The following is a 23,068-nucleotide window of genomic DNA, read 5'->3' on the forward strand; positions in this document are numbered from 1 at the left end:
CAAAGGAAGTCAAGACAGGGCAGGAACTTGGGAGGCAGGAGTTAATGCAGAGGCCATGGAGGGATGTTACTTTCTGGCTTGCTGCCCCTGGCTTGCTCAGCTTGCTGTCTTATAGAACCCAAGACTACCAGTCCAGCGATGGTACCACCCACAATGGGCTGAGTCCTCCCCACTTGATCACTAATTGAGAAAATGCCTTAAAGCTGGATCTCATGGAGGCATTTCCTCAATGGAGACTCCTTTCTGTGATAACTCCAGCTTGTGTCAAGTTGACCCACAAAACCAGCCAGTACAACTGACCCCTTGTCAACCTGACACACAAGCACATCAATATTAACCCTTACTTTCTTATTGATCCCCAAGATCTAACTTTAAAAGTCCTACAGTCTTTACATATTAAATTTTCAGTCCCTTTAAAATATCTAATATCTTTTAAAAATTCAGTCTTTTTATAATTCAAAGGCTCTTAACTGTGGGTTCCACTAAAATACTTTCTTTCTTCAAGAGGGAAAAATGTCAGGACACAGTCACAATCAAAAGCAAAATCAAACTCTAACTGTCCAACGTCTGGGATTCACTCACAATCTTCTTCTGGGATCCTCCAAGGGCTTGGGTCACTTCTCCAGCTTTACCCAAGCACACACCTTGTCTTCTAGGCTCCAGATGCCTGTACGTCATTGTTCCTGCTGTTCTTGGTGGTCATCTCTTGGTACTGACATCTCCAAAACACTGCTGTCTTCTGCTGCACCTGGACTGCACTTTCACAAGTAGCCTCTCATAGGCTCTTTTCATGGCACTAAGCCTCAACTTCTCTGCATGACTGTTGTGGTTTGCCCTGAAGTTACTGTATTTTGATGCTAATTCCACTGCCCCAAGGACAGTTGTCTAGTCAGGACTCAGGTGACTTGACTTCACCTGAACCACCTCTCCATTGAATTTGTAAAGTACAGGTGAGGGGCAGGTACAGGAGAGAAGGAGGCCTGTCATTGGAGGAGAAGGAAGGATGGGCTGGAGAGAAGTTTGAAGGAGGAGGAAACTGAGGGAGAGAGGGGAGAAGCCATGACAGGTGATGTTAAGATTCTGCTCTGTGTATTTACAGGTTGTTATTAATGTTCTCAAGGGATGGATGGTACCGGGCTTTGTATGTTTAAGTGGGCAATTATATCTTACCAATTGGATCTAAGATTATTGTGTTGTGTGTTCTTTTATGTGAGGGTTTGAGTGTAAGAAAGTGTGTGGCTGGGCTGTGTTTCCGCCAAGATATCTAGCAGATATCTTGGGGCACCCGAGGTGTACACCCAGCGAGGTAAAAGACAACCGATACTTTTTATTATTTTTATATTTTTACAACAACACGTGACCCCCTTCAGAACTGCCACTAAGGCTGCACCTTCACCAATGGCCTCTCCTAGCCTCTCAGGGCCAAGCATCAGCTGCTACCCCTTCACGTTTCAAAACCAGTACCACCTGGGTGAGTCTTCCTCATTACCAAGTCTAGCTGCTAACACAAGGTACAAACGTGGCTGCCTCTGGAACACAGCTTCTCTGTGCTCTCGGGAAACACTTCCCAGACGACTTCACCTTAGTGATGCTGGTCTCTTAATCGCTGCTAATTTCTTAGCTCCAGCTGACCAGTATCAGTAGCACAAAACTTTTGTTTAGGAGTTCTGGTATCTTGTTGATCACAGCTGATTCTTCAGCCCCAGCTAACCAGAATCTTCACAATCAAAACAACAATACCCTGATAAGTCTTTAATCTTCCCTCTGAAGTTTCACAAGCCAGGCCTTCATCCTTTGCTCTGTTCTTAATGTTATCTTCCAAGCTCTACAAAACATCCCACAGAGCTCAACACCCAATGGCTCTTCTAGCTCACAGTCCTCCCCAAAAACATGGACAGGAATGCCCCACTACGCTGGTACCAATTTTGGTCTTAGGGTTTTACTGCTGTGAACAGACACCGTGACCAAGTCATCTCTTATAAGGACAACATTTAATGGGGATGGCTTACAGCTTCAGAGGTTCAGTCCATTATCATCAAGACAGGAACATGGCAGTGTCCAGGCAGGCATGGTGCAGGAGGAGCTGAGAGTTCTACAACTTCATCTGAAGGCTGCTAGCAGAATGCTGGCTTCCAGGCAGCTAGGATGAGGGTCTTAGAGCCCACACCCACAGTGACACGCCTATTCCAACAAGGTCACACCTCCTAATAGTGCAATTCCACTAGGCCAAGTATATATAAACAATCACATTGTTGATGTGGGTCATATGTTAAACAAGTCCTACTTCTCCCTACCCAGAGAGAAGGACCCCTGTCATATAACCTAACTCACACCCCCGTATGTCTGTCATGTAGCATAAGCCACACAGTTAACTAGGCCTGCTTCCCCATGATATAATTCCTCCTCTTTCCATAAAATCTTAAAGAGAAAGTGCCTGGCTTCATCTCCCAAGGGGCTATTGCATGCTGTAAGTGTTCATAAACCTCTGTACTGATGGAGTATCCTAAGACTCAGCATATTCTAGAACTTTCCTCTCCCTCCCTAAAACCAGCAATCACATCTCCTCACATGGGATAAGGCTTATTCTGGGCCCAAATGCCACTTCTCAGACACATCCTTCTTGATGTGTGTGAACTCTTCTAGTTAACATCTGTCCCCTGGGCTGCTAAGCTCACCCACAGTGTCATCACAGCGGTATCTGTATTTGTTTACTTGCTGTTTTCCCTATAAAAACGTAAGGTCCGAAAGGCCAGCAGATCTGTTGACTGGATTCAATAATGGCATGTCCAATGCTGAGCACATAAACACAGCCCTGTGACCCATGTTTTAAAACCTTTGCTAAGTAAACCTTTATCGCATTTTATGGATCGTGAGGTGACAAATCCCTCCCAGTCAATAAGAGCTGAGGCTAAGGCTAGGTTGCCACTCTAGCCCTTACCTCTGTGTGTTTGGGAAATCTAGAATCCAGGGAGGGATGTTAGTATTCTGTCTAAGCTCCACCCCCACAGCTACCCGGGAACTGCCAGGTATGCTCCGCCCCACAGTTGCCTGGCAACAGCCAGCTGTGCTTGACACTATAAAAGGGGCTGCTTGACACCCCCCCACTACTACTCCCCTCTTACTCTTTGTTCTTCGCTGCTCTTGCACCCTTCCCCATCCCCCCACCCCCGACTCCATGTGCCCATGGCTGGCCTTTCCGATCCTCTCCTCTCCCTCTCTCTTTAAATATCTTCACGTAGGAACATGTTGGCTTGGTGTTTCCTGTCCAGGCACAGGCTGAGATTTAAACCCTAACATTGGAGGCACGGAAGTGGTTTATGATCTCCCTGTGACCACCTGGCCCGCTGCTACGCTGTTGTGTTCCAAACCAAAAGCCACAGTAGTGGCTACCGGCATCGTCTGCTCCTGCGGGCAGGGTCTCAGTCGCTTGCTATGGGCCTCTCACTCCCACAAAGCTGAGGTGGGTAGGGATGGAGGAGCCTTGCACTCCTGTCCCATCTCACTTTCAGTTCGCCCTGGGCCTGGGGCGCAGTCATAGTCGCTGGCCATGGGCTGCACACTCGTGCTGGCTGTGGTGAGGAGGACTGGAGATCACCGTCGCGGGTGCATTCACCGACAAGCACAATTTGATCCCAGCTGCTGCCTCTGCCACACCACCTAGGCTATCGGATCACCGCCACCACCATCTGCTGGCTGCTGTAGGACTCAAGACTTCCACAACTCCAGTGGGCCTCTCCATCGGCATGAAGCCCTGCTAACAGCTGCCTGCCAAAGAGAGCGCCTTCTTCAAGCATGTACCTACTCAACCTCGGTGTGCTTTCTTTACCTCAGAGCTTGACTTTCCATGGTGTACACATGGTTTCAGGTGAGCTCGGAGCTACCTGTGCTGCCTCTGGGGATGAATCCTTTCACTGAGCCTCATTCTAGGACCCTTTCCCTTGGGTGAGACTTTCTTTCTTTTTGAGACGGTGTTGATGCCAGGCTGGGCCAAGATAGACTGCTCTCTGGCCCAGGAGCACCGGCTCTAAATCTGGTCTCAGCACTGGTCAGGGCAATTAATCCCTATTCTCATCCACTGGTTTATAGGTCTTCGCTGCCTGTCCCCATTTCCTGGGATGTTTTGGTCTAATTTACACTAAGCAGAAAACAGTATCTCTGTCCAGCCCCATCCCCAGGCCTCCCCCCCCCCCTTGTGCCCATGAAAAGCAGGTCTGACCCCATTCTGCAGGAACCCTGCCTGAGAGGCCTGCTTTCCCACGCATGTGCAACCCCTAAGACCCTCATACAAGAGAGCTTTCTTTGTGCACACCAGTGTCCCAGCTGCATGCGCCTGCGCCCACGTGCTCCAGCCTCTCCCTTGCTCTGCAGATCTTAAAAGATGTTCATGTTGTTGACCCAGGTTGTTATCTCTTCTGTAAACTTAGAAGCTACAGGAAACCCACTCAGACCTACCTCTCATGGACCAAAGAATCCACCGAGATAAGTACCCCTGCCTAAAGTTCCCACCTATTCCAAAGGGTGGGATTCCTCTGGGTTTCAAATTTACATCTAAGAAAAAGTTTTCTTTGCTCCCAAATACACTTAATCTTATTCTCTGCCTATAATAAATATATGTGTGCTCCAGCATTCTTGTCAAGTCCAGGCGCTTACTACACCCAGGACAGCTCCAGAGAAGTGACCTCCAAATGTTCCAATCTCCTCTCACAGACACAGACGCTTCTATTGGACCTGTTCCTTCTGACCTGTCCTCAGATGGTTCCACAGACCCTGGACAGCAAGGAAACAGCAAACTCTAAGACTGGACAAACATCCCATACCCACTTTTCAAGGTTCCCTCGAGACATGTCGCCCCCAAACAAGCAGGAAGTAGTCAGAGATCATGACGACCCTATTCCTGCTCCACCATAGCCTCTAATGTTTCTTTTTAATTAAACCAAAACAGAGGGACGTTGGCATTCTGTCTAAGCTCCGCCCCCACAACTACCTGGGAACAGCCAGGTATGCTCCGCCCCACAGTTGCCTGGCAACAGCCAGCTGTGCCTGACACTTTTAAAGGGGCTGCTTGACCCCTCCTCCTCCTCCTCTTACCCCCTCTTACTCTTTCTTCACTGCTCTTGCCCCCTTCCCCATCCCCCCCCCCCCATGTGCCCATAACCGGCCTTTCCTCTCTCCTCTTCCTCTCTCAATAAATTTCCCCACGTGGAAACATGTTGGCTTGGTGTTCTCTCTCCAGGCACAGACGGAGATTTAAACCCTAACAAGGGGAAGGGGTACTACAACTCACTCCTCAGGAAGTGGGTGGGATGGTTTTAGCCTGACATGGTCAGATTTCATAAGAGCAGCTCGGGCTGAGGAGAGGGATTAGTCCTTACACAGCTTGCCGAGGGCCTGGACTTGGTCTTCAGAATCCGTGTGAAAAGCTTGCTGTTCTGTTATCCCAGTGCTGAGGGGCTCACTGGACAGCCAGCCTAAGCAAATCAGCAGGTCAGAGAGAGAGACAAAGAGAGAAGAGGGGTAGAGGCCGGTCGAGAGCGACTGGAGAGAGAGGGGGAGGGAAATGGGAAGAGAGGGAGAAAGGAGCAGGAGCGAGAGAGCAGGAGAAGAGTGAGGAGGGGGCAAGCAGCCCCTCTTATAAGTGAGTCAGGCACACCTGGCTGATGGCCAGGTAACTGTAGGGAGGAGCCAAAACTAAGTGCCAACATGTAGTGCCTGAGGAATGACACAGGAAGTCGACCTGTGGCCTCCACACACACGTGTGTGTACACCTGTACATACACATACAAGAAAGAAATGAAATGAAAGCAGCAATGGGAGCTGGGGTTGTCAGGGAGAAGGGAAGTAGCTAAAGAGAGATGGACGGCTAAGGGGATCACTCCACCCTGTGGTGTTTGGAAATACCAGAAGAGCCCAATAGGAGGTCAGAGGACTTGAAATCCCAGCACTTAGGAGGCAGACAGAAGCTGGAAAGAACCCAGATATCCCTCAACAGAGGAATAGATACAGAAAATGTGGTACATCTACACAATGGAGTACTACTCAGCTATCAAAAACAATGACTTCATGAAATTCATAGGCAAATGGATGGAACTAGAGGCAAGCCAATCACAAAAAAACCCTCACACGGTGTGCACTCATTGATAGGTGGCCCAAAAGCTCGGATTACCCAAGATACAATCCACAAACCACATGAAGCTCAAGAAAAAGAGCAAAGTGTGGATGCTTCAGTCCTTCTTAGAGGGAGAACAAAAATATTCATAGGATATGAAGACAAAGTCTGGAGCAGAGACTGAAGGAAAGGCCGTCCAGAGACTGTCCCACCTGGGGATCCAGCCCATATATGTACAGCCACCAAACCCAGTCAATATTGTTGATGCCAAGAAGTGCATGCTGACAGGAGCCTGATATAGCTGTCTCCTGAGAGGTTCTGCCAGAACATGACAAATACAGAGGCAGACACTTGGAGCCAACCATTGAACTGAGAACAGGGTCCTCATTGGAGGAATTAAAGGATTGAAAGAGCTGAAGGGACATATAACCCCACAGAACAACAATACCAGCCAACCAGAGCTCCCAGGGACTAAACCACCATCCAAAGAGTACACATGGACAGACCCATGGCTCCAGCTGCATATGTAGCAGAGGATGACCTTGTTGGGCACCAATGGGAGGAGAAGTCCTTGGTCCTACCAAGGTTCCACCCTGCCCCCAGTGTAGGGGAATGTCAGGGCGGGGAAAGTGGGAAGGATGGGTGGGGGAACATCCTCATAGAAGGAGTAGGGGATGGGATAAGGGGGTTATGGATGAGAAACTGGGAAAGGGGAAAACATTTGAAATGTAAATAAAAATATCCAATTTTTGGAAGTTCAGGACCAGCCTTGGCTATGTAGATCCTATATTCAAAAGCTAAAAACATGATTTTTCTCATTAAAACAATAAAGGAGCTGGAAGGGTATGCTGCTCTGGGCTGCCTGAGGCTAGACAAGAGCGATGTTTCCAACAGGGCAGGCAGTCTTGGAACCATCTGCGTGTCAGGTGCCGTGATCTTCAGAGGTCTGGCCAAGTACTTCTGCAGGGAAGAATGGGAGTGTCTCAGTCCTAGTCAGAGGACTCTCTACTGGCCTGTGATTCTGGAGAACTTCAGGAACTTGAATGTGCTGTGGCCAGAGACCAGGCCTTATTTCTTATCTGGAACAGTGGGATAAACCTTGGGCTGAAGACAGGGACAGATCTGAGTTTTTGGAAGGACACAAAGGTTTCCGCCTAGGAGGCAGAAAGTCTATAAATCATACGGTGGCTTCAGCTCCTGAGAGGACCCATTCACGGACAGGACCCAAGAAAGGGGCTGCCTTGAGGGAAAATGCCCTGTAAAGTGTAAAATATCCGGTAAAGTGCGCTTCCCCAGAGCTACCTCTGGGAGGAAAATGGATGAACACGAAGCTTCCCAGAACCAGATGTGTGGAGAATCCCGCAGGAAGCAACCAGGCAGTGTAAGCGTGGTACAAAGGGGCATCCGTTTATCTGTGGCCTTTGAGTGCTCCGAGTGTGGCCAGACTTTTCCACGGAGTTTCAAACCTTCTGTGCCACCACAGAAATCACACAAGTGAAAAGCCCTTCTGCCTCGAGGCATGTGGACAGGCCTTCAGCTTAAAGGGCCACCCTGCACAGCATCATAAAATCCACTCATCACCGGCCCTAGGTGTGCAGCAACTGTGGGAAGGCCTTCAAACAGAAAGCCAACCTCCTGTGGCACAAGCTTGTTCATATCGATGAGAAGCCTTTATACTGTGGAAAACGGTGGCGAGGCCTTTCGTACCAAAGAGAACGGCAAGCGCCCCCAGCAGAGTAGCAGAGGAGAGAAGCCCGACACGTGTGGTGAGTGCAGAAAGGTCTTCAGGTGGCCAAAGGGCTTCAGCATCCACCAGAGGCTGCACTTGACAAAGAGGTTCTGTGCGCATGAGCACTGTGGGAAGGGCTTCTGCCACTGGGCTTTTTCACGATATGTCAGAGAACTCACGGGCAATAAGTGTAGATGTTCCTGTGGACCCCTGTTCTCAGCCATTGGGAAGAACTACAGCAGGTACATTCAAGCCGAGGCCATATGCATGGTCCTTGAACTAGCCATTGCCGCTCTTTGCAAGTCTCCAAGGAAGTTCTGCCAGGAAATTGAAATAGAGAAGGAATTAAAGGCTGTTTTGAGCCATCCAACATGGTTCATCCAAATCAAGTTCAGGTCTTCTGCAAGAGTAGTGTGTAGTCTTTACTGCTGAGCCATCTCCCCAGTCCCTTCCTCTTAACTAGACTGAGGGAGGGAGACGGGGGCGGGGGGGGGGGCTGGTGTTTTTTGTTTTTTGGTTTTTTTTGGGTTTTGTTTTTTTTTTTTTTTTTTTTTGGTTCTTTTTTTCGGAGCTGGGGACCGAACCCAGGGCCTTGCGCTTCCTAGGTAAGCGCTCTACCACTGAGCTAAATCCCCAGCCCCAGAACTGGTGTTTTTAAGGGCCAGAAAGATGACTCAGTAATTGAAAGAACTGGCTGCCGCACCAGAGGACCCAGGTTTGCTCCCCAATGCCCTCCCCTCTGATCCTCAGAGACTCTGCATACACAGAAATGCATTCAAGAAGACACCCACACATAAAGGAACCATAAAAAAATGGCGCCTTCGCAGTATGCTTCCATTCTGGCGGTGTGCATTGGCCTTCTTTTCTGAGATTTCGTTAGCCTCGCTTCTGTCTCAGCTGTTTTAAAGACTTCAGAGTAATTTTCGCAGAGATAGTCATGTTGCCTGCCAAGAAAACAGTTTTCCAATCTGCGCCCAGAGCTGGGCTGTCCCACAGCTCTAGGACCTAAAACCTGCCCTGAGAGAGCTCGTCTGCCAGAAGCACTCTCCCTAAGCCCACAGGCTCACTGGCGGGACAAGCTCCAGTCAGAGACAGCAAGACCAACTAACATCAGAGATAACCAGATGGTCAGAGGCAAGCACAAGAACCTAAGCAACAGAAACCAAGACTACTTGGCATCATCAGAATCCAGTTCTCCCACCACAGCAAATACTGGATATCCCAACACATTGGAAAAGCAAGATGTGGATTTAAAAATCACATCTCATGAAGATGATAGAGGACTTTAAGAATGGCATAAATAATTCCCTTAAAGAAATACTAGACAAAACAAGTAAACAAGTAGAAGCCCTTAAAGAGGAAACACAGAAATTCCTTAAAGAATAATGGGAAAACACAACCAAACAGGTGAAGGAATTGAACAAAACCATCCAGGATCTAAAAATGGAAATAGAAACAATAAAGAAATCACAAAGGGAGACAACCCTGGAGATAGAAAACCTGGGGAAGAGATGAGGAGTCATAGATACAATCATCACCAACAGAATACAAGAGATTGAAGAGATAATCTCAGGGGCAGAAGATACCATAGAAAACATTGACACAACTGTCAAAGAAAATGCAACAAAGCAAAAAGCTCCTAACCCAAAACATCCAGGAAATCCAGGACACAATTGAGAAAACCAAACCTAAGGATAATAGATATAGAAGAGAACAAAGATTCCAAACTTAAAGGGCCAGTATATATCTCCAACAAAATTATAGAAAACTTCCCTAACCTAAAGAGATGTCCCATGAACACACAATAAGCCTACAGAACTCCAAACAGATTGGACCAGAAAAATTCCTCCTGTCACATAATAGTCAAACACCAAATACACATAACAAAGAAAGAATATTAAAAGCAGTAAGGTGAAAATGTCAAGTAACATATGAAGGCAGACTTATCAGAATTACACCAGACTTCTCAACAGAGACTGTGAAAGCCAGAAGATCTTGGACAGATGTCATACAGACCCTAAGACAACACAAATGCCAGCCCAGGCTACTATATCCAGCAAAACTCTCAATTACCATGGATGGAGAAACCAAGATATTCTATGACAAAACCAAATTTACACAATATCTTTCCATAAATCCAACCCTACAGGGCTGAGGATTTAGCTCAGTGGTAGAGCGCTTACCTAGGAAGCGCAAGGCCCTGGGTTCGGTCCTCAGCTCCGAAAAAAAGAACCAAAAAAAAAAAAAAAAAAATCCAGCCCTACAAAGGATAATAGATGGAAAACTCCAACACAAGGAGGGAAACTACACCCTAGAAAAAGCAAGAAAATATTCTTCCTGCAATAAACCCAAAAGAAGATAGTCACACAAACATAACTCACTTCTAACAATAAAAATAACAGGAAGCAACAATCACCACTCCTTAATAGCTCTTAATATCAATGGACTCAATTCCCCAATAAAAAGATATAGACTAATGCACGGAGCCTTATTGGATTTGGGCCTAGCCGCTTTTTGACTGCGTGGTTCAAAGTGACTCTGGGCTGTTTGGCCACAGAGACTCACCCCGAAGATGACTGCCATAAATCTTAAGATTGTTGGATAAAGCCTCTCCCATGAATTTACGGCACAGGAGTATAACATTCAAGGGATGCCTCAGCTCGAGCAGATACCAGTTATCTCCTCAGTCAACACCCAGTGTCTCCACCACCTGACCTCATCGCCTGACTTCTTTGCCTCCAGCTATCACTGCCTATACCCTCATCTCCCCCTCCTTCATATTTCACAAAGGTCACTCCCCCTACCTGAAAGCCTTAAAAGCTGTAACGTTCATCCCAATAAACGAGACCTTGACAACAGAACTTTTGCTTGGTCTCCTTCTTCTCTTCACCCCCATTTTGGCCCACAGGTAGAAAGCCTCTTCGGGACCCTGAATAACTGGGTCCCCACTGGCGGGGACAGACTAACAGACAGGATACATAAACAGGACCCAGCATTTTACTGCATACAGGAAACACACCTCAGTGACAAAGACAGACACTACCTCAGTAAAACAGTGGGGAAAAAAATCCAAGCAAATGGTCTCAAAAAACAAGCTGGAGTATCCATTCTAATATCAAATAAAATCAACTTTCAACCAAAAGTTATCAAAAACACAAGGAAGCATATTTCATATTCAAAGGAAAAATCTACAAGATGAACTCTCAATTCTAAACATCTGTGCTCCAAATGTAAGAGCACCCACATTCATAAAAGAAACATACATTGCACCACACACAATAACAGTACGAGACTTCAACGCCGTACTCTCCATGGACAGATCATGGAAACAGAAACTAAACAGAGACACAGTGAAACTAACAAGTTGTGAACCAAATGGATTTAACAGACATCTATAGAACATTTCATCCTAAAACAAAAGAATATACCTTCTCAGAACCTCATGGTACCTTCTCCAAAATTGACCATATAATTGATCACAAAACAGGCCTCAAAAGATACAAGGAGATTAAAATAATCCCATGCATCCTATCAGATCACCATTGTCTAAGGCTGGTATTCAATAACAACAAAAACAGAAAGCCCATATACTCCTGGAAGCTGAGCAATGCTCTATACTCAATGATTAATTTTAAATTAAAGACTTTTTAAAATTTAATGAAAATGAAGGCACAACATTCAGAAACTTGTGGGACACAATGAAAGCAGTGCTAAGAGGAAAATTCATAGCTCTGAGTGCTTCCAAAAAGAAACTGGAGAGAGCATTCACTAACAGCTTGACAGCACACCTAAAAGCTCTAGAACAAAAAGCAAATTCACTCAAGAGGAATAGACAACAGGAAATAATCAAACTCAGAGCTGAAATCAACCAAATAGAAACAAAAAGAACTATACAAAGTATCAACAAAACCAGGATCTGGCACTTTGAGAAAATCAGCAAGATAGATAAACCCTTAGCCAGACTAACCAGAGGGCAGAGAGACACTATCCGAATTAACACAATCAGAAATGAAAAGGGAGACATAACAGAAACTGAGGAAATTAAAAAAAAAAAAATCATCAGATTCTGCTACAAAAGCCTATACTCAACAAAACTGGAAACTCTGGGTGAAATAGACAATTTTCTAAACAGATACCAGGCATCAAAGTTAAATCAGGATCAGGTAAACCATCTAAACAGTCCCATGACCCCTTAAAGAAATAGAAGCAGTCATTAAAAGTCTCCCAACCAAAAAAGTCCAGGGCCAGATGGGTTTAGTGGAGAATTCTATTAGACCTTCAAAGAAGACCTAATACCAACACTGTCCAAACTATTCCACAAAATAGAGACAGAAGGAACACTACCTAATTCATTCTTTGAAGCCACAATTACACTTATACCTAAACTACACAAAGACCCTACAAAGGAAGAGAACTTCAGACCAATCTCCCTCATGAATATCGATGCGAAAATACTCAATAAAATTCTCACAAAATGAATCCAAGAATGCATCAAAATAATCAAGTAGGCTTCATCCCAGGGATGCAGGGATGGTTCAATATACAGAAATCCATCAACATAATTTACTATATAAACAAACTGAAAGAAAAAAAAAACACATGATCATCTCATTAGATGCTGAGAAAGCATTTGACAAAATTCAACACCCCTTCATGGTAAAAGTCTTGGAAAGTTTAGGAATTCAACGCCCATACCTGAACATAGTAAAAGCAATATACAGCAAACCAGTAGCCAACATCAAACTATATGGAGAGAAACTTGAAGCAGTCCCACTAAAATCAGGGACTACACAAGACTGCACACGCTCTCTCCCTTACTATTCAATATAGTACTTGAAGCCCTCGATAGAGCAATTAGACAACAAAAAATGGGTCAAAGAGATATAAATTGGAAAGGAAGAAATCAAAATATCACTATTTGCAGATGATATGATAGTATACTTAAATGGCCCAAAAATTCCACTAGAGAACTCCTACAGCTGATAAACAACTTCAGCAAAGTGGTTGGGTATAAAATTAACACAAACAAATCAGTAGCCTTCCTCTACTCAAAAGATAAACAGGCTGAGAAAGAAATTAGGGAAATGACACCCTTCACAGTAGCCATAAATGATATAAAATACCTTGGTGTGACTCTAACCAAGCAAGAGAAAGATCTGTATGATAAGAGCTTCAAGTTGCTGAAGAAAGAAATCGAATAAGATATCAAATGATGGAAAGATCTCCCATGTTCATGGATTGGCAGGATTAATATAGTAAAAATGGCCATCTTACCAAAAGCAATCTACAGATTCAATGCAATCCCATCAAAATTCCAACTCAATTCTTCATAGAATTAGAAGAGCAATTTGCAAATTCATTTGGAAAAGCAAAATACCCAGGATAGTGAAAACTATTCTTAACAATAAAAACTTGTGGGGGAATCACCATCCCTGACCTCAAGCTGTATTACAGAGCAATAGTGATAAAAACTTTATGGTATTGGTACAGAGATAGGCAGGTAAAAATCAATGGAATAAAATTGAAAACCCAGAAATAAACCCACAACACCTATGGTCACTTAATCTTTGACAAAGGAGCTAAAACTATCCAATGGAAAACAGCATCTTCAACAAATGGTACTGATTCAACTGGCGGTCAGCATGTAAAAGAATGTAAATTGACCCATTCTTATCTCCTTGTACAAAGCTCAAGTCCAAGTGGATCAAAGACCCCCACATAAAACCAGATACACTGAAACTAATAGAAGAGAAAATGGGGGGAAAGTCTCAAACACATAGGCACAGGGGAAAATTTCCTGAACCGATCACCAATGGTTTATGCTCTTAGATCAAGAATCGACAAATGGGATCTCATAAAATTGCAAAGCTTCTGTAAGGCAAAGGACACTGTCAACAGGACAAAATGGCAACCAACAGATTGAGAAAAGGTCTTTACCAATCCTACATCTGACAGAGGGCTAATATCTAATATATACAAAGAACTCAAAAAGTTAGACTCCAGAGAATCAAATAATCCTATTAAAAATGGGCTAGAGCTAAAAAGAATTCTCAGCTGAGGAATATCAAACGGCTAAGAAACACCTAAAGAAATGTTCAACATCCTTACTCAGAGAAATGCAAATCAAAACAACCTTGAGATTCCACCTCACGACAGTCAGAATGGCTAAGACCAAAAACACGGGTGACAGTAGATGCTGGCGAGGATGTGGAGAAAGAAGAACACTCCTCCATTGTTGGTGGATTTGCAAGCTGATACAACCACTCTGGAAATCAGTCTGTTGGTTTCTCAGAAAATTAGACATAGGTACTACCCCTAGGACCCAGCTATACCACTCCTGAGCATACACCCAAAAGATGCCCCAACATATAATAAGGACACATGTTCCACTATGTCCATATGAGCCTTATTTATAATAGCCAGAAGCTGGAAATAACCCAGATGTCCTTCAACAGAGGAATGGATACAGAAAATGTGGTACATCTACACAATGGAATATTACTCAGCTATCAAAAATAATGACTACATGAAATTCTTAGGCAAATGGTTGGAACTAGAAAATATCATCCTGAGTGAGGTAACCCAGTTACAAAAGAACATACATGGCATGCACTCACTGATAAGTGGATATTATTAGCCCAAAAGCTCAGAATAGCTAAGAAAAACTTCAAAGATCATACGAAGCTCAAGAAGAAGGAAGACCAAAATGTGGAGGCTTCAGTCCTTCTTAGAAGGGGGAACAAAAATATTCATGGGAGGAGATATGGAGACAAAGTTTGGAGCAGAGAATGAAGGAAAGGCCATCCAGAGACTGCTTCACCTGGGGATCCATCCCATTTGCGGACACCAAACCCAGTCACTATTGCTGATGCCAGGAAGTACTTGTCTGATATGGGTGTCCCCCGAAAGGCTCTGCCAGAGCCCTACTGATACAGATGAGGATGCTTACTGATCACCATCAGACTGAGCACGGGAACCCCAATGGAGGAGTTAGAGAAAAGACTGAAGGAGCTGAAGGGGTTTGCAACATTATAGGAAGAACAACAATATCAACCAACTAGACCCAGGGACTAAACCAACAACCAATGAATACACATGGAGGGACCCATGACTCCAGCTGCATATGTAGCAGTAGATGCATTTTCCTGTGAAGGCTTGTTTCCTCAATGTAGGGGAATGCCAGGGCGTTGAGGTGTAAGTGGGTGGGTAAGAGTGGAAACATCCTCATAGAAGCAGGGGGAGGGGGGATGGGGATTTAGCTCAGTGGTAGAGCGCTTGCCTAGCAAGCACAAGGCCCTGGGTTCGATCCCCAGCTCCGAAAAAAAAAAAAAAGAGAAGCAGGGGGAGGGGGAAGGCTATGGGAGAAGGGGCAAAGGGGATAACATTTGAAATGTAAATGCATAAAATATCCAAGAAGGGGCTGAAGTGGCTCAGCGGTTAAGAGCACTGGCTGCTCTTCCAGAGGTCCTGAGTTCAAATCCCAGCAACCACATGGTGGCTCACAACCATCTGTAACAGGATCTCATGCCCTCTTTTGGTATACCCTAAGAGAGCAACAGTATACTCACATTAAATAAATAAATCTTTAAAAATTTTTAAATATCCAAGAAAAATAAATAAAATTGAAAAAAAAAAAGATACAAACAAACAAAAAAAAAAGGAAGAAGAAGAAGACAGTTTTCCTTCCTTTCCAACATCGCATTCCTTTTGCTTCACTTTCTCACCTGACAGCCTGGTGGGAGATGAAATACAAAGGTTGGCCTTCCTTCCCAACTGTGGAGAAGAGGACCAGCCTCCACCTGCAAACCATCTTGACTGTGTTTTTTAAGTTCTTTTGACCAAACTGAGGAAAACTCTGTGCAACTCTTGTTAAGATTTTTAAAACATTCTTGTTATAAATAAATGATTTTGTCAAAAAAAAAAAAAATGTGGTGGAGGAGGAGGTCTCCAACCATCAAGAAAGCCATTTGCTTTTATTTTCCCATGAAAATTGCAATTTGCAAACTAACCTTGGATTTTAGAATAAAATATATATGACTTAGCTGAGGAGAACACAAAAATGTCCAGGTTTGTTTGCTTTGTTTACACACAAGCACACTTTAAAATGGTTTTTATTTTAAAAGGATGTAGTGACACACAACTTTGATCCCCGCACTCAGGAGGCAGAAGCAGGAGAATCTCTTGAGTTCAAGACCAGCCTGGTCTACACAGCCAATTCCAGGAAAGCCAGGACTACACAGAGAAACCCTGTCTCATAAAGGAAAAAGAAAAAAAGGAGGGAAGGAAGGAAGGAAAGAAGGAGAAAAGGAAAGAAAAGAGAGGAAGGAAAGGAAGGAAGGAAGGAGAGGGGGAGAGAGAGAGAGAGAGAGAGAGAAGGAAAAAAGGAAGAGAAGGTAGAGGGTAGGAAGGAAGATTTGTAACAACAATGTTAGCAATGGGTTTAGGGCCACTGGGCCATCAAGTCCGGGAGCGAGCTCTGGCAGTGTTGAGTGTCCATTTCCTGTAACTTATTAAGTTTATCAGCATGAAATCGTGTTTAACGTTTCCCCCTCGCGTCTCTGGGATCTACAGTTATATCCCCTCTCATGGCTGCTAGTTATAAATTTTTGCAATTGTCTTCCTGGCTTTAAGTCTGGCTGGAGGCGCTATTGATTTTATTAAATTTGAAAGAAACGGCTTTTGCTTTTATTGGTTTTCTGTACTAAGTTTTCTCTTTTCTGTTTCATTGATTTCTATACACTTGTATATTATTTCATTTCTACTGTTGCTTTGGCTTTTATTTGCTTCCCCCCCTCGGGTTACTTACAGTGGATGATTAGGCCTCTTTGAGCTGATGTGCAAGCCACTGCCTGCCCTCCGCGCCTCCCTCCCGGTTTAGCTACATATCTCAGGATTTTGAAATGACACTTCATTTTTTTTATTCAAAATATTTAAGTTTCTTTAGGGATTTAATTCCCTGGTCTTTAAATTTATTCCAATTTATTTTTAGAGACTTGCCAGTTATTTTCCCGTTACTGATTTTTTGTTTTTGTTTTGTTTTTAAGTCAGTGTGATCTAAAAACACACTGCATACTGGTCAAGATCTCCAAAATGTACTGACATTTTTAACAGCCAAAAAATATGGATCATTTTAGTGAGCATTTCGTAGATTTTGAAAAGGCTGTGTCCTCTGTTGTCTGTGGGTCTACAGAAGTCAGTTAAGTCTGATTGGTCAATAGAGTTGACCTTGGTGTCTACTTTCCCTAAATGAGCAGCATTTAAATCTCAGATGTGTTTATAGTTTCTTCTATTTCTCCCACAAATTCTATAGCCTTTTATCTTGTATACAATAAGGAGATACCTATACTAAGCAATAGCTACATTTTCCTACCAACTTGCAACTGGCTCCTTTATCATTAAGAAACATTATAGCCGGGGTTGGGGATTTAGCTCAGTGGTAGAGCCCTGGGTTCGGTCCCGGCTCCGGAAAAAAGAAAAAAGAAAAAAAAAGAAAGAAACATTGTAGCACTACACAGGAAGCAGCGAGATGAATCCCTGGTTAAGAGCACTGGCTGTCATGTTTGAGTGATATCCACCGGTAGCCTGTCCTTCTCTCAAGGGAAATGGAGGAGGAGTGGGGTCAGGGATTGAAGGAGGGCGGGCGTTTACCCTGAAGGAGAAGAGGGATGGGGACTGTGGTCAGGGTGTAATATATGAGAGAATAAATAAATACATTAAGAGAGAGAGAGAGGGGGGGGGGGGGAGAGAGAGAGAGAGCGCGCAAGCACTGACTGCTCTTCCAATGGACTGTGGTTCAGTACCCAGTACCCACATGGTGGCTCAGAACTACCTTTAACTCTGCTGCCTTCCCCAGGCACTGGCCACCAGGAATGCATGCTGTGCAAATACTCTACCCTGAGCAATAGATCCAGGCCTTTCACGGACAAATTTTACAAAGCAGAGAGGCCCTATGGGGTGCCTGTCCTCCATGGGTGGCTTTCTAGTGTCCAGACACTGTGACCAGTCAAGGTAGGCAGTCTCTGTCATCATCAAATGGTGTTTTTGAGAACAATAGGCGGGGCTAAGACTGATTCCTGGGAGAAGGAAAAACAAGGACAGATAACCTCCCCGAGGAGAGAAGAACTGTATTTCACATTGGCAGGAGCTGTGAAACGCTACAGCCTCACTAAATCACTCTGCAAGACTGTATGATCCCCCACCAGCTTCTAAACAGCAAGCTCACAAGCAGTCAGTTGGCCATGGGTACAGCAAAGACTGGCTCGTGTTGCTTTATTCCTGGGAGTATGTAGGTTTTCTGGCCTCGAGTATGAAAGGAGGAGGAAAACACAGGTGATAGAATGGGGAGAGTTCCCAACTCTCCCGAGCTCACAACTAGACCTGATTCAATGGCATGGAATTTTATCCTTAGTTTTGTTCCTTTTGAGGAAAGACAAAAAGAGAAAAAAATAAGGTGGCCTCGGTATCGGAAACCTCGCCTGCAGGTGCCCTTCACTTACTCTCTCTGCCTGCCTGGCTCTCCTTGCTTCTGCTCTTTGCCACAGACACGGCGATGGTTGGGTTTTCTCAACTTGACACAAAGCTAGATGTATTTGGAAGGGGGACTCTTAACTGGGGTACGGCCTCCACTAGACTGTTCTGTGGTCAAGTCTGGGGGCGTGGAGAGGGCATTTTCTTGATTGATGATTGATGTGGGAGGGCCCAGCCCATTGTGGATGGAGCCATCACTAGGCAAGGGATCCTGGACTGTGCAAGAAAGCGGGCCCCAGTGAGCCAGGACAGCAAGTCAGAAAGCAGCACTCTTCCTGTGCTCTCTGCTTTGGTTCCTGTCGCTAGGTCCTGAGTTCCCACCCGGACTCCCCTCAACAACAGACTATGAATGGGAAGTGTAAGCCAAAGAAATCCTTTCTTCCCCTAAGCTGCTTTGCAATCTGAATATTTTATCGCAGCGATAGAAAAGCCAACTAAGACAGACACTATAGTTCTAGGTTTTTCTACCACTCTGGATTTCCACAGCCACCAAGCTTGCCTGCAGTGGCTCCTAGTCCAGATGTCTCTAATTACTCAGAAGCACAAACAGCACATCCTTTGCAATAGGAGAACTTGACAAAGAGGAGGTTCTGTGGACCATGGTCTTGTTCAGCGTCTGGTCACCAATGGGCTCTTGCCCTCAGACTCGGGATTTCCTGGAATGCACCCTAAGTGTGAAGCTGCATAATTATCACTTTACTGGGGGTTCTAGTCGTTTGTCATTTGGAGGGAGTCAGATCTGTACCGGGAACAATTCATGTGAATACGTTTGTCCATCTTGTAGATTACCTTAAGAGCAGGCGCACACGCGCGCGCGCGCGCGCACACACACACACACACACACACACACACACACACACACACACACACTTTGTGTGTGTGCAGCACTGGTGATATAGTACTGAACCTTCCAATTCCTTATTTCTGAGTGATTTCTTGGATGATGGTAACCTGAAAAATACTTGCTAGAGGTCTCCCAAGGAATGTTTGTTTGTTTACCTAATTATAGGTCCTTTCTAGACATCAATAGGGCCTACACTGGTTTTCCTTTCTAGAAACTGTTTCCGCTCAAGGCATTGCCATGGTTCCTTAATCCAGAGGTTTTAACTAACTATCCAGTAGCTACATCACTGATATGTTCTTTGTCCTGAAGCTTGGCCATAGGGAACGGCACTATGAGGTGGTGTGTCCTAGCTGGAGTAGGCGTGGCCCTCTTGGTGAAAGTGTGTCACTGTGCAGGTGGGCTTTGAGGTCTCCTGTCCTCAAGCTATGCTCAGTGAGATAGGCAGTCTCCTTCTGCTGCCTGTGGATCAAAATATAAAACCCTCCGCTCCTTCCCCAGCACCATGTCTGCCTGAAGGCTGCCATGCTTCCTGCCATGATGATAATGGACTGAACCTCGGAAACTGTAAGTCAGCAACAATGAAATGTTTGCCTTTATAAGAGTTACCTTGGTCATGGTGTCTCTTCACAGCAGTAAAACCCTAACAAAGACAGAGTGACAGTACTTTTCAATATGGCTCTGAATTCTCTCTTCATTTTCAGCTCTTCTTTTGAACAGCCTGATTGTTTTTCTGTGCACAGTTCTTTCTTGTAGTACCATATAAACTAAAATCACCTAGCCTACAATTCCAACACCCGGCTTTGGACCTCCCTCCTCAAAACCCATATATCTATGATCTGCCATACATCCATAAACTCAGCAGTCAGTCTGAAGCAGAAGGTCTAGAGTTAGGCTAACCTGGGCTGCTCAGTGAGATCCTGGCTCAGTGGTTAAGGACACTGTTTTTCCAAAGGACCAGGGTTCGATCCCCAGCACCTACATGGCAGCCATGTTTAACTCCAGTTCCAGGGGATCTGACACCCTCTCCTGGCCTCCAGGGGCACACAAACAGCAAACGTGTACAGAGAGAGGGGGGAGGGAGGGGGAGAGGCGAGAGAGAGAGAGAGAGGCGAGAGAGAGAGAGGCGAGAGAGAGAGAGAGAGAGAGAGGCGAGAGAGGCGAGAGAGAGAGAGGCGAGAGAGGCGAGAGAGAGAGAGGCGAGAGAGAGAGAGAGAGAGGCGAGAGAGAGAGAGAGAGAGAGGCGAGAGAGAGAGAGAGAGAGAGGCGAGAGAGAGAGAGAGAGAGGCGAGAGAGAGAGAGAGAGAGGCGAGAGAGAGAGAGAGAGGCGAGAGAGAGAGAGAGAGGCGAGAGAGAGAGAGAGAGAGGCGAGAGAGAGAGAGAGAGAGGCGAGAGAGAGAGAGAGAGAGGCGAGAGAGAGAGAGAGAGAGGCGAGGGAGAGAGAGGCGAGGGAGAGAGAGGCGAGGGAGAGAGAGGCGAGGGAGAGAGAGGCGAGGGAGAGAGAGGCGAGGGAGAGAGAGGCGAGAGAGAGAGAGGCGAGAGAGAGAGAGGCGAGAGGCGAGAGGCGAGAGGCGAGAGAGAGAGGCGAGAGAGAGAGAGAGAGGCGAGAGAGAGAGAGAGAGGCGAGAGAGCGAGAGGCGAGAGGCGAGAGGCGAGAGAGAGAGGCGAGAGAGAGAGAGAGGCGAGAGAGAGAGAGAGGCGAGAGAGAGAGAGAGAGGCGAGAGAGAGAGAGAGAGGCGAGAGAGAGAGAGAGAGGAGAGAGGAGAGACAGAGACACAAAAAGACAAGAGTTCCTGCCTCAGTTTTTTTTTTTTTTTTTTTTTTTTTTTTTTTTTTTTTTTTGGTTCTTTTTTTTTCGGAGCTGGGGACCGAACCCAGGGCCTGGTGCTTCCTAGGTAAGCACTCTACCACTGAGCTAAATCCCCAGCCCCCCTGCCTCAGTTTTTTAAACAATCAGGAGAACCAAGATGGCGGCAGCTGCTGGTATTTGAGAACTACAGAACAGCGCTAAGGAGCCTTCAGGGGGAGCCATAGTAGTGGCGGATGAGCCTGCAGGGTGCACCGTAACAGAACAACCATTAAGAAACAGGCAGGCCTTATGGGAAAATGCGTTTCAGTTGGTTTAGGTTAGTTTTTGGGGAATTCAAGGCAGGGTTTCTCACTGAAGCCCTGACTGTCCCAGGAACTCACCTTGTAGATCAGGCTGTCCTTGAACTCAGAAATCTGCTGGCCTCTGCCTCCCAGATGCTGGAATCAAAGACATGGGCCAACTCCAGCTTTTTTCCCCCCTTCATTTTTAATTATGTATTGGGGGATGGGCATGTGAATAACTGGGATCTCCCTGGAACTGGAGTTCCAGGAGGTTGGGAGGCATCACGTGGTGTTAGGACCTGAACCAGGTCCTCTGCAAGAACAGCAAGTGGTTTTAACCACTGAGCCATCTCTCTGGGCCCGGGGAAGAAGGTTTTTAAAAGAACCGGATGATTGGGTTCTAGACCAGACTTGACTATATAAGCCAGAAACTTAGAACAAAACAAAACAAAAAAAAAGTCACATCAGTGTTTGTTCTGTACCCCTCCCACTGCCTATCTTTATTTAATTCAATTCTATTTCATTCATCATCTCTGTGATAGGTTCCAGTAACACGGTGATCGACAAAATGTCTGAATTAAAACCCCGTGTCTCCTACCAAAGAGATGCCCCCGTCCCTGTGCCCATTCCTGAAATAGCAGTTCACAGAACAAAGCTCCATCTGCGTTAAGGATGCTCCAAGGTTGGTTGACTGACTAGAACTGTCGTCATTTTGGAGACATTCTGGAAAGTGGCCTGTCTGGAGCCAAATTATCTTGGGCTCTCTTTAGTCCTTAATAGCCAGCCATTCATTGCTCTCCTCTGTGTTCAACCTGGCAGCTTGGGGACATCACATTAAATCCTCTTGGAACATCCAAACAGACTCCTAACCTTCTAGCAACATGAAGGGTAAGAACATCAGAAGTATATGAGGCCTGGAGACAAATTTTCCCCAATTGGAATTAACATACCTACCTGGTGTTTCTACTAATACACTCTGAAGCACATTGATTTATGACTTTGTTCTGTTACTATTAAAAAAAAAAAAAAACCCTTCATGAAACTATTGTGCTGGAACATGGTATTTGGGTCAACCTGAGCCCCTGTTCCCAGCTCATTCACATTCAGCTCCCGAGTAAGCCAGCTCTCATGCCCTTTTGGGTGAGAGCCGTGTGTCTGTGTCAGCAGGGCCTGAGCGGGACCCTGAGTGTCCAGCTTCTTCCTGCCTCCCATTCTCTTGGCCTCAGCAGCACCGACCCGATGTTCCCTTCTGAGACTCTGGAACTGCACGTGTGGGTGTCCGTCAGTCTTTTCTATTTTCTCTTTAAGGTTAGAAGTCGGAACAGACAAAACTGACCCCAGACGCTCTGTGAAGCAGCAAGCAAAAGAACCCCAGAAAGCGCATCCCAGGAGGGATGAGGGAAGGAGACAGAGGCTACCCTGTGCCAAGACACACCAGCTGCAGGTAACCCAGGTCTCAGACACGTCCCTGCTCTGCTTCAACCTGAGTCTCCCTTCCTGTGTGCCTGAGAAAATCAACACACGCCAACTGCAGTCTGCTCATGCTGCACCCATCCCAGACAACACTGAAGTTAGAGGCTTGCCTTTCCTTTCTGGGCAATAACCCCAGGTCTACAGACTAGGAAAATGTCTCCCTGTGGCTAAAGACAGACATTCCCCACCACTTCTGGTTCAAAGCATACCAGTGGGCTTTCTTCTCTTCTGAAGGTGTGTGACAATAAAACATGTATTTTGTATTTTTTTTTACTGGTAGGGTAGGTGTGGGAGGGGAGTC

General features: G+C 45.6%; 1 pseudogene; it reads left to right on the top strand.

Moving 5' to 3' along the window:
• Window positions 1–6,788: 6,788 nt before the first annotated feature.
• Window positions 6,789–22,897, top strand: LOC134486893 (zinc finger protein 84-like; annotated as a pseudogene).
• The last annotated feature ends 171 nt before the right edge of the window (window positions 22,898–23,068 follow it).

Source organism: Rattus norvegicus, chromosome 4, assembly GCF_036323735.1.
Source record: "Rattus norvegicus strain BN/NHsdMcwi chromosome 4, GRCr8, whole genome shotgun sequence".
Classification (NCBI taxonomy): Eukaryota; Metazoa; Chordata; class Mammalia; order Rodentia; family Muridae; genus Rattus; species Rattus norvegicus.